Source organism: Lissotriton vulgaris, chromosome 6 (assembly GCF_964263255.1).
Source record: "Lissotriton vulgaris chromosome 6, aLisVul1.2, whole genome shotgun sequence".
In the NCBI taxonomy this organism is placed as follows: domain Eukaryota; kingdom Metazoa; phylum Chordata; class Amphibia; order Caudata; family Salamandridae; genus Lissotriton; species Lissotriton vulgaris.
In genome coordinates, this window is record NC_141694.1 from 927992276 (window position 1) to 928009611 (window position 17336).

At 45.9% G+C, this 17336-nt stretch overlaps 1 protein-coding gene across 2 annotated transcripts in view; it reads right to left on the minus strand.

Moving 5' to 3' along the window:
• Positions 1-944: 944 nt before the first annotated feature.
• Positions 945-17336, minus strand: part of DTD1 (D-aminoacyl-tRNA deacylase 1) — a 711214-nt gene continuing 694822 nt past the window's right edge. The window contains exon 6 of one of the 2 annotated variants that reach the window (XM_086926909.1): positions 945-1176. The gene's annotated coding sequence lies outside the window, so the exon portion shown is untranslated. The remainder of the gene's footprint in view (positions 1177-17336) is intronic. The other variant, XM_086926910.1, reaches the window with a different exon arrangement.

The window sequence follows — 17336 nt, forward strand, 5'->3', positions numbered from 1 at the left end:
CGGTAATATCAGCAAGTCATCTACCAGTGGATGGTGTGGATGGTCAACCAGTATGTGAACACCCTCTAGTGTGTAAATTCTTACGTCTCCTGTCAGAACAAGGCAACTCTGCCCTCTGAGATGCTAACTGTATCCTCAATCTATTTCTATTTTGGCTTCAGATTAAGTAGGTAAAAAGAAACTGTCTGGTAAGCTAGCAATGTTGTTGAACATGATGTCTTCCAGACGAATGTCGGATGTAAGAGCACTTGATTTGTCGGGCAGGATGTATACCCCTGATGGGGTCATGTTTACTGTTCTAGGTCTACTAAGACCCATGACATAGTTATTTAACCCTCAGCCTTTCATGACTTCCCTAAATTGTGTGTGGTGGATTGTCTGGAATCTTATGAGTATGCCACTGAAGAGGTTCGACCAACAGGAAAACAGCAACTTCTTATTGCACTCTGTAAACCCTTTAAGGCGGTCTCTTCCCCATCCATCGCTGGATGGGTATGTTGGAACATGTGAGAGGCTAGGATTGACACTAAGCTGTTTAGGGCTCACTCAACAAAAGGGGTCACTGCTTCTAAAGCTTTCTCAGTGGGAGCGAGGCTGGAGGACATCATGAATGGAGCAGATTGGTCCTTGGATTCCACATTTAACATTTGACTTTAAACTCAGTGTGGAAATTGCATTGTTAGTGGTAAGTAAGCTTTAAAAGTACATAATCCTCATCTCCAGTCCTGACAAAGAATACAACATTTCCAGTACAAACGTAAAGGAAAGTTTCAATTCTTTTAAGGACTTGAAGGGGAGGTTTATTCCACCCACAAACACCTCAGGTTATGTGTTTCGCTCCCAGAGGTATCAGATTTACTTAAAATAGGAAATCTTCCATTCTTACTGCATTTCGAGGAATCATTGTAATGTGTATTTGTAGTAAATGTTGATGATGACGAGGATAATAGTGGTTGTAGAATGTTTATTACAAATTTCTCTTTATTCAACAGGAAACAATCAGAAAACAATGATGATGAAGTCCCAATTTCTAGGCGACTGTTGTGCGAAGAACGAGGAGGAACAGGAAAGAAGAATGCCTTTTCATAAGGACCCAGGATGTTGATTAGTTGAACTGTGTTGTTTGGTTTCCCTCTGCATCATGGGGAATGTAGTTTGCTGTTCTGCCTGAAGCTGCTAGAGAAAATAAATGAAGACAGTTATGCGTAATTCGTCATCTAAGAGTCCCTAATAGAATTGAAACTTTACTTTACGATAGCTACGACATTTTTCATTCACTTTGCTCCTTAAGGCAGCCCATCACAATGCAGTCAGATTGGTCTCAAGGGTCGAACACTTCAAGCCCACCATTCCTGCACTCATTCTAAATCGACATCTGAAGGAAGTAAGGACAATTTGCAAAATTCCCTGTTTTAGTTACAAAGTAGTCTGTCTGGTGCCCGAAAATAAATGTCTTCAAATATGATTATCTCACATAGGTGCAGCTCACCCTGAAGCTCTACTTCTCTTATCCTATAACTACTTGCCTTCATTCTTGAGTAGCACTTCTAAACTATGGAACTTTATTCCCTTAAAAAAAAAGGAGTTGTTCCAAAAATATGTTTAGGTCTGGCTATAGAGAGATTTAGCTATCTGTTAGACATTTTGTTACTAATTCTTAAAACATTTTCACAGGGTAGGTGGCACTGAATACGAGTCAGGGATAACACACTATTTGTTGTCTGGAATATTATTCCCCATCATCACCATTACCATTAATGCCATTATTTACTATAATTACAATTATCACCATTACAGTTATCCCGATCACCCCTCATCCCCATGACCAAATCCATTAATTCCAACACTACCATGACTACTTTAACCACCACTCCCAGCTTCTATTTCTAAATATCTTACAGATGAGCAATTGTACCCCTTCCGTCACTATCACACTATCACCACCACCATTATGAATATCGCTACACCATTTAAACCAAAGACAATAGGTCTGGCTCCAAAGGGGTAACAACTGCAGATACAAACATGAACAAATGTGTTTGCTTGTGTTAGTTTATCAAGGCTAGACCTATTTTACCTCTGACAGTGATACCATCCATTTACACATGTTCTGCCAATCTGCTTGTCCTTCGCACATTATCTGCTCATGTAGACTTTCTGTTTGTGCTATACAGACAATGTCTGTGTGCAGTATTTACAGAAAAAAGCATCTCAGTGGGGAAGTGACCACAGCTCAATGCGTTCAGTTGGTGGACTGATTAAATGTTTGGTGCTGAAATATCAATCACAATGCACTAGGATGAGGCATTGAAACAGACTCGCGTACGATTGGTCCATACAATAGCAAAGGTTTTTTCCTCTAATACTGCTTAAATTCCAACATGGCCATCGCTGACAATCACGCAAGATAGCTGCGTTCTAAGCTATGTCGCAAAAAGCACGAAGTAAGAATCTAACCTGAAACGAAATACGCATGGAGCGCTTTTTTGAGTAAATAAATAAAGATTTCATTTTGCGCAACGTCATTTTCAGATTAATTCAAACCAGAGAAACGCGTGTTAATTAAATGAAGGCTCCGCGCGTCCAACAAGCACGGAGGTATGTTTAAATGTAACAACGTCAGATTGAAATTGTTACAAATGTTGCAAGTGTGGCAACTAATGGCTCACAAATCTCTTCACCCACAGCCTGGGCGATCTGAGAAGTATATCTAACATATAAAGAATAAGGCTGGCGGCAATTCACACAGAAACAAGTACCCTTCTATGATTTCGAAAAAAGTAAATAAAAAATAGGCATTGCTGTAATGACTAGCATCTTTGAACGGTTTCATTAAAACACGTATGCATTCTCTCAGTAACACCATTCCTTGCGAGAAGAGTGTCGAATATCAACCATAAAGAGCTCTAAGGTAGGAGAATGATCCACGAATATATTATAAAGACAAACTTTATTGAAAAATGTCTGCAGACACTAAAAATGGATTACCATTGCCTGCAGCCTTTTGAAAAGCGACAAGATTCGAAACTGACAATCACGTATATAGTACTGCTAGCTGCGCCCTGGGTTAATCTACCAGCACTCAGGTACGATTACTATTTTTACAAACGTAGTCAAAAAAAGGAGTAAAACTATAGAATGAAAATCAAAGGAATACAACATAATTTTTTACATCACATAAAAATCTCTTCCATATACAAATTAAAAAAGCCCTGATGAGAGTCCAGTAAAAGAAAAATCTGTACTCGAAACGCGTCAGCATATTTTCAGGAAAACGCCAAGAATTTGTGGTTAAAATCCATCACGAAAAGAAAGAGATATTTGCAGAAGTTGGAAGTTTTTATTTTGATGACTGATGTCTATTTATCACTTTGTGTATAGTGTTTGTCACAGATGTAAAATATGATTTTTTGTGAGTTTTTTTTGTGTATAGCACACTTTATATAATTCTTTTTGTAATGTGTTTGAAAAAATATGATTTATCACATGATCATGTTTTTATTCTCCGTGCAAAATAGAAAATTGATTCAACAAAAGAATAAAAGAAAAGAGTAAAATAAAAATACTGAGATACAACATTAATTTGTTTGTCTTATGAGCAGAAATAGTTAAGCTCATTAAAGAAGTTTGAGGTTTATGGGCACTTCATTGTTTTTGATATTTAGAAATAAGGAAGCAGGCATGCAGTCTTTACCTCGTACTTTGAACCCCGCAGGGTGTTCCCATGCAGGTAACATACCATACAGGCCCCTTTTTGGTACTTTACCCTGAGGTACTTTACCAAGCAGGAAAGTATTTTTTTAATGGGATAATTATGTAATTACAACAGAGGGGATTCAAGGGTTGAGGGATAGTTAAGGTTTATGGTTTGGATAACGGTATGGGAGAGTAGAGATAAAGGAAAGAAAGGGTCTTTAATGGATTGGAGGTGGGTAGTGTTAAAGGGAGACAAGAGAGTTTTCAAGTTCTGGGGAGGTTTTGGGTCGGAAAAGTCTTTTGTATGGTGATGGACATGCCCCTTTGTCCTGAGTGCCCCAACTATAATGACGTCTGGATCCCTAATGCTGATTTTTACTGTCTTGGGTGAACAGGGATCATGCTTGAACACTATGACATAGGCCTGTCTCACAGATTGCGTTCTTTTTGGATGGGGGCGCCCAAAGCATGCCCCTCATAGAGGTTAAAGGCTATTGCCGTTGTCAGGAGTTAAGCAGTACAAGTTCAGTGGTAGCAGAATACCGTATAGTGATCAGCAGGAGGGAACAGGTCCTATTTACCAGAATCAATGGAGTGAGTCCTACAGCCTCACTCATTTAAAGTTCTGCATCTGTGTCTTTAACTCACCCTTGGCCTATACCAGTTTTGTGTGTAGTGCTGCACAGTGCATGTGAAGTAAATATGTGGTGGGCACACGTATGCCTGTGAATGGTACAATACAAGGATAATGCAATGCTGCCCAGTACGTGTATGTTATATGCATATGCTGGATGTATGTGTGTCTGTGAATAATACCACACATAAAGGATATATGTTGGACTTAGCACTCTCTGCAGGGTCACCCCAAACGTTTTGCCTTCTCCCCTCCTGTTTTGCTGAATTCGTTTTTTTGCCTTTGGAGTCTGTGCACCTTACCACTGCTAACCAGTGCAAAGATGCTTGTGCTCACACCCTAAACCACCTTAAAATCGGCTTACACCTAATTGCCACATTTAATTTACTGTCCTAGTAAAGTTGGATACCGTAGGCCCAGGGCTAGTAACTTAAATGCTACTAGTGGGCCTGCAGCACTTATTGTGCCACCCACTTAAGTGACCCCCTAAAACATGTCTTAGGCATGTCATTGCAGCCTGTATGCAGCTTGAAATTGAAAATTCAACTTAAAAAAAAACTTTTGACAAGCCTAAAACTCAATTTTTTAAACATATGAAACACCACTAGTGTGGCATTAAACAACCCATAAGGTAGAGTGCATTGCATTTAACAAGTTAAGCATGTACTAATAGTGGAAAAGCTCACAAGTTCGTTTTTCACTACTGTGAGACTTACCTCTCCCATAGGATAACATTGGATAATTTTATTACATGTACTAAGTGATACCTTTTGTTTGTGAGCGGGAAGAAATGTCATATTGGTGTCCAAGGAATTGTAATTGAAAATCCTCTTTAATGGTAAAGTTGGATTTCAAGTCCCAATTCGGAAAATGCCACTTTTAGAAAGTTGGCATTTTCTTGTCCTATCCATTTGGTGCCTTAAGCCTGTTTTCTGAGCCAGGTGACTAGGTGTAGTTTGCAGTTGCCATTTTTGTATTCCTCCTACACAGTCACACAATAGGGGGGACTGGGTGTTTGCAAGATGGGGCGGCTGAGCTGTGCACTACGTACTTGCACTTCAAAGACACTGCCTCAGCTCATGCACAAAGTACGTCACACCAGACTGTTGTGCCTACAGACAGATTGGGACCAGGGCAGGGAGGCAGGAAATTCCAGGTACTTCTGTGGGGGAAATACTAGAGAAGTTTCCTCCACTTCAAAGTGGCACCAGTTATAAAATAGGGTTCTCAGACCTACTCTTCAGTTCACTTCTGGAACTGCGGAAGGACTTTCAGAGGACTGCCCTGCTGCCTTTGGCCTGCTGTGTACTTCAGAGGAAAGAGGACTGCCATGGTTGTTAGGCCTACCCTGTGTCCTTAGAGGACTTCCCTGTTGCTTGAGACCTGCTTTCCTGATTGAACCCAAGACTTCCAGAGTGACTTTAAGGGGCAGATGACTGGCCACCTGATCAGAGCCTCAGGGACAGAAAAGACTCGAACCATTCTGAACCCGCACCTGGACCCAACCTGAGGGAACCCTGACCCTTCAAGTGGTGCCCCCCCCAGTCCTGGACCCTTGGAAGTGGTGCTAAAGGTGCCCAGACAATGACACCTTTTCCTTGTGCATCACTGGCTGCTATGCCCCAATGTGCTTCACCTTCTAAGACATTTTTAAAAAATGTTGCTAAGTCTGAAGGTAAGCTGAGACCGGGCCCAATATATTTTGTAAATGCGAACCGTGCTCCATCGCAGTTGGCCATACCTTTCTACTTTGCCCCAGTCACATGCGACTAGATGTAAGTGGTTGGTGCTTCTCTTAGGAGCTATTATACACTTTAAACTTAAACAAATTCATACCTCCAGTTCAACTGGTTGTTTTTTTGTCATTTTGGGGACTAGTAATTTATTAAAATGTACTCTATTCTAAATTGGTGAGGGTTTTTTTGTATTGTGTTTTCATTTTATTACTGTTTAAGTGCTTCACACATTGCACCCAAGGTAGCCCTGACTGCTCTTGTGCCAAGCTACCAGAAGGTCTTTTTGTAGTTGTTAATTGAGTGGAGTTTCACCCCCTCAACCAACAACCCAATTTCTCACAATGTTGTGCTGTGCTCCGCATGTTTGCTATGTGCATGTGCAGGGTGTATGTGTGACTGTGAATGGTGCAACCCATTGAATATTCTGGGTTCCATTTTGAGAGAATCAGTTTGAATGGAGGAACGTGTGTAGAGGAGGATGAGGAATCCCCCTAAACAGATTTGTGTGTTGCTTCAGTCCTGTAAGCTGTGTGGGACACACTGGAGGAAGAGAGAGCCAGGCTCTTCAGCACAATTCAAAGTGTGCTCTTTGATTCAGAGAAAGGTCACTCGAAAGCGGCTTGGGCACATCTCAGGAAGGAGGTGGGGATGATAAAAGAACCAAAAAGAGTAGGTCTGAGCTCTCGGGATAACTTTTTGATACACTTATCACTGTGGCTGATATCCAGGTATGAACATCTAGTCACATCGATTCACTCCTATGTCCCGTGTTTTGCAGGCTATCACATTTGGAGTTGCTGCTGCTGTGACAGACTGCTTTTGGAAGGAAAGTAGAACAGAGAAGAGGGCACTTCAAAAGGAAGCATAACCCCAACATAAATTTTAAATACTTAGACTCTAAATCACATTTGGTGTCTGGAAATAGACTATAAAAAAGGGGTGCTTGAGACCCCAAAAATTGTCAACTGTCAAGCAGCCAGTCATGTTTAGCGGGGAGAAGCTCTCCATGAATTCTGTCTCTGACCAATATAGGGTGAGCTGGGTGAGGGGCCATCACCCAGGTAATCCAATTCCACCTGCTTGTCAAGACCAGTGTGCCCCATGAGGAAGAGGAGAGCATTGGAGGGATCAAGGTCCAGTGGAAGGAGCGAGGACCAGTGAAACAATCATGGGAGGAGATCCCAATAGTGAGGTGTGAGGAGATGGTTGCTGCACTGATCGGGTCATTGCCTGTTGCAGGGAAAATTCAGCAACTCCTGTATGCCACTGGAGGGCTGCTGTGAAGTGAGCTGCACCCAAAGTGTCATTGCCCGACTGCTGTTTCAAAAAAGGGCGATCCCATATGCCAGATCGGGATATCGTGAAGATTGCTGCTGGGCTGTAGCCCGTGTGCAGTACCCAGTCAACGACCCTGTATGTCAGGTGGAGCCGCCATGAAGCTTGCTGCCAGTGAGAACCCGTTTCAGAGAGCCATGGTCACGCAGGGGTCACTAGGCCCAACCGTGGGGGTTGAATCCTTTTACTCCTCATGTCGTGGGGTTTAATCTACTATGGCTCTTGAGCAACTGGGCCAGGTAATGCTTCTGCACTTGACTCTCAGTGGTAGCTGTGCACGAGCAGCTGAAGGCTCTCTCGGGGAGCAGTGTGGATACAGGTAAGTGACCATATAGGTAAGGGAACATGACTCAGCTCAAAGTGCACACAGTATGAACAATAGATCAATGTCAATATCAAGACGATTACTTACTTTTATAATAAAAATATTTCATGGAAAGGAATAACAATACTCAAATATATTAACACACTCCACGTGAGGTCAAGGTTGTAATAGTTGTCCCACACACTACCTTGTAAAGTGATCAGGGCTATTTTCCATTCACTGGTGGCCGCATCCAGAGATGGAGTACTAGTAGGCTGTACTCAAGAGTTCCCGTTTGATTCCTTAGTTATTAATCTAAAGTATCTATGGTGCCACAACACCATTAGCAGCAAACCCCCATAACCCTACCAGCCCAGTTCCAGTCTTACCCATTCTGGTGTAATGAAAGTGTTCAATTGGGCAGCAAATGCCCTCTCCCTGAGTGCTCCCAAGTCCATATACTGTTCAGTGAAAATTAGTCATGCGCAATTCACACAGCACTACCTAACAGGCGAATGTTCTCTGCTCCTAGCAGCGCTGCCAGCTTGCCAGTTATCAGAGCTGCTTCAGCTCAGCCAGCACGAGGTAAGTCACTCTTCTTCTAACCCTGGAGGTGGGGGGCGATTCTCCTAGACCCTAACCGGAGCTCCAGCGAGGGTGCAACCTCTTTAGTGGCGTTCTTGCAATTCTTGGGGAATCAGGTGCAGTTGTGGGCTTGACCCAACGGTCATAACAGAAATCCTCTCATCCGAATTACAAACTGAGCACTTAGCCACTGTGGTACAGGCAGCCCCTCCTGGGATGTGGGGTTGCCACATCACTCGGAATTGGACGCAGACTCTTGCTGTGCGATTGCCCTCTCTGTGTTGGGCCTCCTGGAATAAGTGGATGCCTTTCTCAGCAGAGGTCACATCATCAGTGCGGGCCTGGCACTTCCCGCTCTGCACTCTTCACACGGCTTAGGTCATGGTGCACCTTCTCTGGCATACCAGGTTAACCCGATCGTTGCTGCACACGGACAACGACCCGATCGATGCACAGCCGGTCTCCTCACACCTCGCTCAGGGAGTCCTCTTGGAGGGTCTCTCCAATGGACCTCGCTCCCTCCAAATCTCTCTTATTCTTCACAGGCCAAACAAGTTTAAGCAGGCAGGCAGGCACTGGTGCTCCAGGCTCCAGAGCAGGTGATCGCCTGTCTGGGTGCTTGGCAGATGGCAAATTTTGGGGTCTCAACCTCCTCTTCTATAGTTCATTTCCAGATACAGAAATGTCATTTAGGGTCAGAGTCTTCGAAGTTCTATGTTGGAGTTCTGCTTCTTTTGAAGTGTCCACTTCTCACTTTTTTCTTTCCAATTGAAAGAAAGAATGTCGCAGCAGGCAAGACTCTGAAGCTAATTGACACACAGCACAATTCATGGAAGTGAGCAGGATTCACACCTGAATGTCAGCCACAGTGATATGTTCATCAAAAGGTTAATCCCAGGCTCGCAGTGCTACTCTTTATCATTCCCTTATCAGCCCCATCTCCATTCCTGAGAGTCATTCAGGCCCCTCCCTGAGATCTATCACTAAATCAAAGAGCAACCTTTTGAAATGTAATGGGGGCTCTACCAGGCTTACCTGACTACTAATTCAAATAACACACAGCGGTCTGACTCTCTTGAAGGATAGTGCGGGTGGTGGCATTACAAATTATGGTGATAGAAGCTGTGTGGCGGGAGGAACCACGTCCAAGGGCCCTTTAGGTAGGCTGCAGATATATCTCTACATGTTTGGTGGGGACACCACTGCACTGTACTGTTAAGATTACTGATGTGTTCTGATTAGCGAATATGTGGAGACAGTGGACGAGAGGCTACAGGTGCTTTCTCACCGAGCTGAATTCTGTATACTTTCTTTGAAACAACAGGTATGCTTTTTCTCCGTCTTACTTTTGTTTGTAATAGACTTATTATAAATAAAATAAAAAAATAAAAAATAATCTTTTGAAATGTAAAGGAAGGGTCCCATCCTCTCTTCCCCCAGTGTGTCGCACCCAGCTCACATGAATGCAACGATACACAAATTTGGGAGAATTCCTCTACTCCTCATGCCTACATCAGGCATGCCTGGGCTTATCAAAATGGAACCCAGGGTCTTCCATATAATGAACCAATTGAGGCACACTTAGTGTACATTCACAGCACACTCACTGCTCAGCACTGTTCCCTCCATGGATTGTGCCAGTACAAGTACACATACATGAACTACACCCATTCAGTCTATGCACACTTTTCAGCAGTGAAGCTTTTCTATACTGTACCACAGTCAATCAATCAACCAAGAAATGTTAAAGTGCGCTACTCGCCTGTGACGGTCACAAGGCGCTGGGGGGTGGGTGGGGGTGTGTAGCTCCGGGTTAGCCAAAGAGCCAGGTCTTGAGGCTTTTCCTGAAGATTTGCAGAGTAGTGGAGCGTCTGATGTGGACTGGGAGCTCATTCCAGGCCTTGGCTGAGATGTAGGAGAATGCCCTTTCACCTGCTCTGGTTCTGTGGATGCTCGAGGTTTCTGCTAGGGCAAGGTCAGCGGAGCGGAGGTTTCTGTTGGGTACGTGGAAAGAGACTCTTTTGTTGAGGTATGTGGGACCAATGTTCTGGAGGGTATTTATAGACGTGGGTGAGTAGCTTGAAGGGTACTCTCTTCTTGACGGGGAGCCAGTGGAGGTCTTGCAGGTGTTGGGTCATGTGCTCACATCGAGGGGCGCCGAGGATGAGTCTGGCAATGGAGTTCTGGATGGGTGGAGATCGTGTAGCAGGGATTTGTTGATTCCAGGGTAGAGGGTGTTTCCGTAGTCCAGTCTGCTAGTCAGAAGTGCGTGGGTTTCGTTCTTTCTGGCTTTGGGGGGGTCCACTTGAAAGTCTTGCGGAGGGAGTTCAAGCAGGTGGAGGCGACGGCATTGATCTGGCGAGTCATGGTGAGGGAGGAGTCGAGAATGATGCCAAGGTTTTGGGCGTGGTCAGTAGGGGTGGGTTTGTTTCCGAGGGCGGAGGGCCACCAGGTGTTGTCCCAGGCAGTGGGGGAGGGTCTGAGGACGAGGACCTCTGTCTTCTCCGAGTTGAGCTTGAGGCAGTTGCTGCTCATCCAGGCTGCACCGTCTTTAATTTCTTCCTGGAAGCGGAGTCTGGTGTCTTTGGGTTTCTTCGTGAGGTAGAGGATGAGCTGGGTGTTTCGGCGTAGGATACTATGCTGAGTCCATGCTGTCTGACGATGGCAACGAGGGGAGCCATGTAGATGTTTAAGAGCGTGGGGCTGAGCGGTGATTCTTGGGGTACTCCGCAGATGATCGTTGTGGGTTTGTTGAGGAAGGGTGGAAGTTTGATTCTTTGGGTTCTGCCGATGAGAAAGGAGTGGATCCAGTCAAGGGTGATTCCCCATATGCCGGCATTGTGGAGTCTGGCTGCGAGAGTGAGGTGGGAGACAGTATTGAAGGCTGCGGAGAGGGCTAGCAGGATAAGGGTTGCAGTGTGGCCCCGTTCTAGGAGCATGCGGAAGTAGTCACTGGTGGTGAGGAGGGCGGGCTCGGTTCTGTGGTTGCTGCGGAACCAGATTGGGAAGAGTCGAATATGGCGTTCTCTTCGATGAAGATCGTAAGCTGGGCGTTAACAATTTTCTCGATAACTTTGGCTGTGAAGGGAAGGAGAGAGATGGGATGGTCGTTTTTCAGGTCCATCAGGTCTGTTGATGGTTTCTTGTGGAGGGGCTTCACCTGTGCCCGCTTCCAGTCGCCGGGGAAGATGCTGGATTCGAAGCTGAAGTTGATGAAGTGGCGTAGCTCTGGTTCTATGGTGGTGGCAGCTCAGTGGAACATGTGTGGCAGGCAGGGTCTGTGGGGGTTTCTGAGTGGGTGTTCTTCACGGTCGTGGTGGTGTCTTAGGTGGTGAACGGTGTCCAGGTGGTGATGGTAGGCTGGCTGTTATCGCTGGAGGGGAGGGTGGTTCCTGGAGACTATTGGCTGAAATTGTCGTAGAGGACCTTGGTTTTCAGGTGGAAGTAGGAGCCAAGATGGTTGCAGAGGTTCTGTGAGGGTGTGACATCAGTGGATTTGTTGGGGGGTTTGGTGAATTGCTGTATGATGTTGAAGAGTTCATTTGGGTTGCTGGAGTTGGTGAGGATTTTGTTCCAGTTGAAGGTACTCTTGGCGGATCTTATGAGTTGGTGGTATTCTGTCATGGCGTTCTGCGCGGTATGCTATTTGCAAACACACAAAATGACAGAACAAACACTCACCATGTGTGTGCTGCACAACACTTCACCCTCCATATACTGAACTTCACACATCCACATAATGTAAAAAGAAAAAAAACTTTGACTCTCTCCAATGCACTGCCATATGTTTCACCCTATACCTCTCTCAATGTATCCTCTAACTCCACTGTCTGGCTCATCCCAAACCCCATTCTACTAATATGATCTCTAAATTAACACTTTCAAGACTCTTCCCTCCTCTATCCCGCCTTTGACCACAAACAACCCTTTCTAAACTCATTTTACTACTATGATCTCCCGAATCCATTTCTAGAGACTCTTCACTTCTCTATCTCTCCTTTTACTTATTTATTGAGGTTTATATAGGGCAAACTTGATCCGAGGGCACTCATCCCAAACCTCAACTTACAACTATGATCTCCCAATAAACACTTTCTAGACTCTTCCATCATCTACCCCCGCCATTATCCTTTTCCATCCAACTAACAGACTCACATGTCCATTGCTCAAATTAATTCATATTTCCCTATACTATTCCACCACAAATCCTTTATGGGTTCCGAAGTAGCGTGCTAATCGCAGAAAAGCACTTCAACACCTTGTCATGGACAGTAATCGCTATATAAATAAAATTACAATTATATATACAACCAGCACATGCGTTCATTGTGCACACACTGCACAGCACTACAACTTTCATGTCATATATTGCTCGCAGGCATGCATACACTCTGCACATGTACTAAATCCTACAGGTACTACACAGTACTGCTCTATCCCTGTATTGTACCCTTTCAGGCACACATATATCCAGCGGAGAGTCACTACTTCTGCGCAGCGCAGCACTTCACATCCACCTGATGAAGGCTAAGAGTGAGTTGAGCACACAGCAGCTAAACTTTTTAAATGGTTGAGTAGCCTGTAGGCCTCACTCCAGTGGCACAGGGGTAAAAAGGACCTGTTCACCACTACTAATCACTACACAGTATGCTTCAAACATGCCCTTGTGCTGCTTAACTCCTGCTGACGGAGGTAGCCTTCCACCACTTGAGGATAGCACTTGGAGTGCCCCTTCTGGTAAGCAAGTGCATTTCAAGGTTTAGAAGGCAGGTAGAGGTAAAGGGAGGTAAGGTCTTTTAGGGACCAGAGACAGAAAGAGGGAAGTGGTAAAGGGAGGTAGAGTCATTTAGGGTTCTGGGCTAGGTAGATGTAAAGGGAGGTGGTATTTTTGGGGTTCTGGTCTAAGCAGAGGTAAATGTAGGTAAGGGGTTTTTAGGGTTTATGTTGGACATGGCTTTCTTAGGGGAAATTAACCTAAAACTTTTAGCTTTTTCCTCCTAGTCTTATCCGACTCTCTACGCATAACCTTAGGAATCTTAGGCTCCTTCCCCCGGTACTACAGGGGGAGGGTGCGTGCGGCCGCTATGCCCGCATTGGGCTGGGGGTGCGTATGCCATGAGTTTAGGTGCATACATTTGTGTGCCCTGTTAACAGGTACACCACATACCCGGGATGGGGACGTCTCTGGCTAGTAGTGGGAGGTTGCACTGATGGTGCCACCCACCCGATAGCCTGTCAACCCTGAATCGGGTCTGCCATTGCAAATCTGTGAGGAATCATTGCACCCTTGCCTAGGTTGGTATCACGCTTCAGCCAACCCTGAGTGGGTCATCTCATACCATGAATGTACTCCCCCCAGAGAAGTCCTGGTGCGCATGGGGATGGTAGGCTGAAGCCAGGGCGGGTACATGGGGATGTTCCCTGCCCAGGTAGTGAGGAACCCCCCACGTGGGGCTTCCCCTGCCTTGGAGTTTGGCTCTTCCCAAGGGATACTCTTCTGTGTTGCTGATTCTCTTGAGTGGCCTCTGGGCTTTGAGCATGTCCTTACTGTCAAAGCAATGTGAATGCACTGAAACATGTGCTGGTTTGCCAACGCAGAAACAGGTGTGCACACCTGCCATGATGGGATTTCGAATACTTGTCTGCGCCCTGGCACTGATGGCATTTTGGATTTGGTGCCAGGCTCGGTATCGTGGGGCTGTGAGAGTATACTTGCATCCCTGGTGTTCTAACCTCCGGTTCAGGTCTAGCTGTGCAGGCCTGTAACCGCGTACTTGCATTTATGGTGCTTGTGGCAAGGTATGTGTCCACCGTCACCGGCTGGCATTGCGTAAGTGCACTGTAAGGGGGTCCACCAGTGGCAGCTTCTCCACGCGGGGCGGAGGAGTGTCGTCCCACTGCTTTCTCGCAGTGTGAGAAGCAGAAACATAAAATGGTAGTAAATTCTCGCACTGCAAGAAAGCAGAAGGGTTTGATGGCAGGCGGGCGGATGGGCGGTGCTGCTTTGCGAGCAGGGTTGAGCAGGGGACGAACCAGTCATGCGCACTCTGCCCTTCTCCATGCAGGCTGCAATGCAGCCGATATGGAGAGCATGGCCGGGCCATTAGCCCCTGGCTGAGCGGCATCCCACCCAATCACAACGCTGCTTGCAGCATTGTGATTGGCTTAGGGGTGGGACCGGGAGACTGGCTGCCTGCTTCCTCTTCCTGCAGGAGAAGGAGAAGAGCAGAGACACCGTGGGACTCGGCCGGCGGGAAGGTATGTTTAATTTATTTTTTATAATTAAATAACACCCCCACCCGTGAGTCATGCCAGCTTCAACTAGGGTCCATCCATGTCCGGCCAGGCAGGAGGGTGTTAGGGCCAGGGTAAGCCCTGTGCCCTTACTGTCCTTGGTGCATGAAAGTGGGAGCGCCCTTCCTAGCTGTGTTGGGAAGTGGCACTGATTCTAGGTTCTGAAAATGTGCCGATCTGCCATTGCAGACCGGTGGGTGCTGACTGGCATCCATTGTGAGTAAACTCATGACCAGCTTGCCATTGTAAGCCGCTGTGAGTGCACACTCGCACCTATAGTGCCCATGATTACGTGTGCCGCCTGCCGACGCAGGCTTGTGTGTGCACAGACGCACGTGTTAGTGGAAACCATGTACAGTCTGCTGTGCAGGGTAGGGCGGGCTCACTTGCAACGATGGTGCTGAGAACTATGTGTCCTTCTCACCACAGTAGGTTGGTGTGCACAATAGACCATGTGCGCCCATGTGTTGAGGACTACCTATGTGTGTTTTTGCTACCTTTGAGGCCTGCTCTTCCCATAGGTTAACATGGGGAAGAGGTTGACATTACTTCAGACTGCAATAGTGGATTGCAGTGGAGCAGCCTCAAGATGTTTCATATCAATGGATTTGCAGTGCCAAACCCTTTGCATTGGTAAAGGGGGTTTTAGCATAACTCGCATAGAAATGGCACTTATAGAATATGGACATTTCTATGCTCCAAGCATCTCGGGGTCCGTTGTGTGGGGCTTCAGTGGACACCAGGGGTTGGGGAAGTTCATCTGTTAATTCCCCAAGTGACAGCCATAAACCATGGGCATTCTATGGGAACGGCAGACCTCAGCCCTTTCAGGGCCGAAAAGGATAGATTGAAGCTAGAGGTTGTGACTCTTAGAATCTAGGGGCTGGATCATGGCCCCACTAAAGATTAAGATCTGCATTCCACAGCCCCATGGAAGACAGGCCAACAAATTAGGGGATACATCTGTGGTTCAAAGGGAAAGCCCTCTAAACCTCCTCAAATGTCAAATACACACAATAGTATAAATATATGTGCCATTCTTCAGCAAAGAGTGAGACACGCTTGTGGGGATGCATGACTGGAGAACCCAAACTGTGTGGTGCACATTGCCAGAGTACTCTGATGTGTGCATGGAGGATATCTGTCCAAATAGTGGCTGGCCTGGCATGTGGACCTGCTGAAGTGTGGTGCTCTGAAGTGTGCTCTCCAAAGGCCCGACCGTGGGCCTCCTGTTCTCCTGGAGACCTCAGGGACATCAAATATCTCCCACGAGGGACCTACACCATCTATCTGTGACATCTGGAGAGTGGTGCCTTCTCAAATGCCAACCTCGGCTACAGAATCCCAACGGGGAGCGTGGAACTAAGACTTGTGCCTGGAGACCAGATTGACTGGTGCAGTACCCAGAAATCTTGTACTGCAGGGCCCCTCCCAAAGATATCTTGGCGCCAGGTAGTAGTGAGAGAGATTGTCTGGGTTGAAGAGACAGTTTGGAAACGGGTCAAGAGACTGTGGACTCCTTTGTGTTTTGAGAGCCGAGTGCCAGCTAAATTCTTCCCTGTTAACGGCTACCTCCTAACTAAAACTGCTACATAATCCCACCTGCTTCCCGAAGACCCAGACAGTGTCACTTTGACCGCATGGGGTCCAGTGTACGGGGGCAAGGTTGGTAATTTTCCATCCAGCGATAAAGAACAATCGGATAGGGGTGAACCAGAGGGTGGAGGGAGGCTTGGCCATGGAGTCTGCAGAGGGTGAACCAATTATCTGCTGGGGACCAGTTGCTCCATATTAGAGTGCTTAGTTTGTATGTGTGCATAAGAGCATGCTGTATGGACTGGCTGATACCTGTCACCATTCGAAGCGCTGTGGAGTGGGTGTGTGAGAGTAGGAGTGATCGTGTGTGGCCCACCTGAGATTCACGGCACAAATGTTTGCTAAAAGCACAATACATTTGACATTGGGGTTTCTCAGCATGGCCCTGGCCCATGGTGCTGCTAAAAAGTGTTCTATCTTCATGTATATACATCATTTTGACATTGTGCACTGGATAAGGATGCGCTCTCTCAATGGAGGGATGGGGCGCTGTTAGATTAGGAATTTTCCACAGTGTTATTATTGATATCATAACAATACGAGTGGGCCTAGTACTGCTAGTAATATTTCTGAATGTTTTATGCCCCAAAAAATTTATGAGGTTCAAGTTATAATGATTGAGTATGTGTGTTGAATATAAACATTTTTACATACATCCTGAGTGAAGTCTCTACTGTGACACTAAGTGTATTTATCGCAAGTGACTTCTGTACTTTTGCTTCACAAAGTGCCTCTATAGTAAGCCTGACTGTTCAGAGCCATGCTACCCAAAGGTGAGCACAGGTTATTCAGCAAGTGTAATCACCTGCCCTTGACAGGAGCTCTGCCTGGCTGGGATCATTGCTTCAGCCAACCAGACACTACCAGTTCCAACAGTTTAGGTGTGGGTAGAGGTAAAGGTAGGTAGTGGTTTAAAAAAGTGAAGCTGTGGCATTGGGTGGTTGGTGAGCCAGAGTTTCTATAGGAAGAGCATTTTTTGTTTTGCTAATACCTTTGGCACTGTTTGATGAATCTTCAATACATTTTTCAAAAAAGTTTCATCTACCTCATCTCCTTCCTATAAAAGTTTGGGGTGATCTGTCAAGCAGGGGCTGAGAAAAAGGGAGGATACCAAAATAATTTTCCCCTTTTGCAATTTCCATAGCAAAAATTGGAC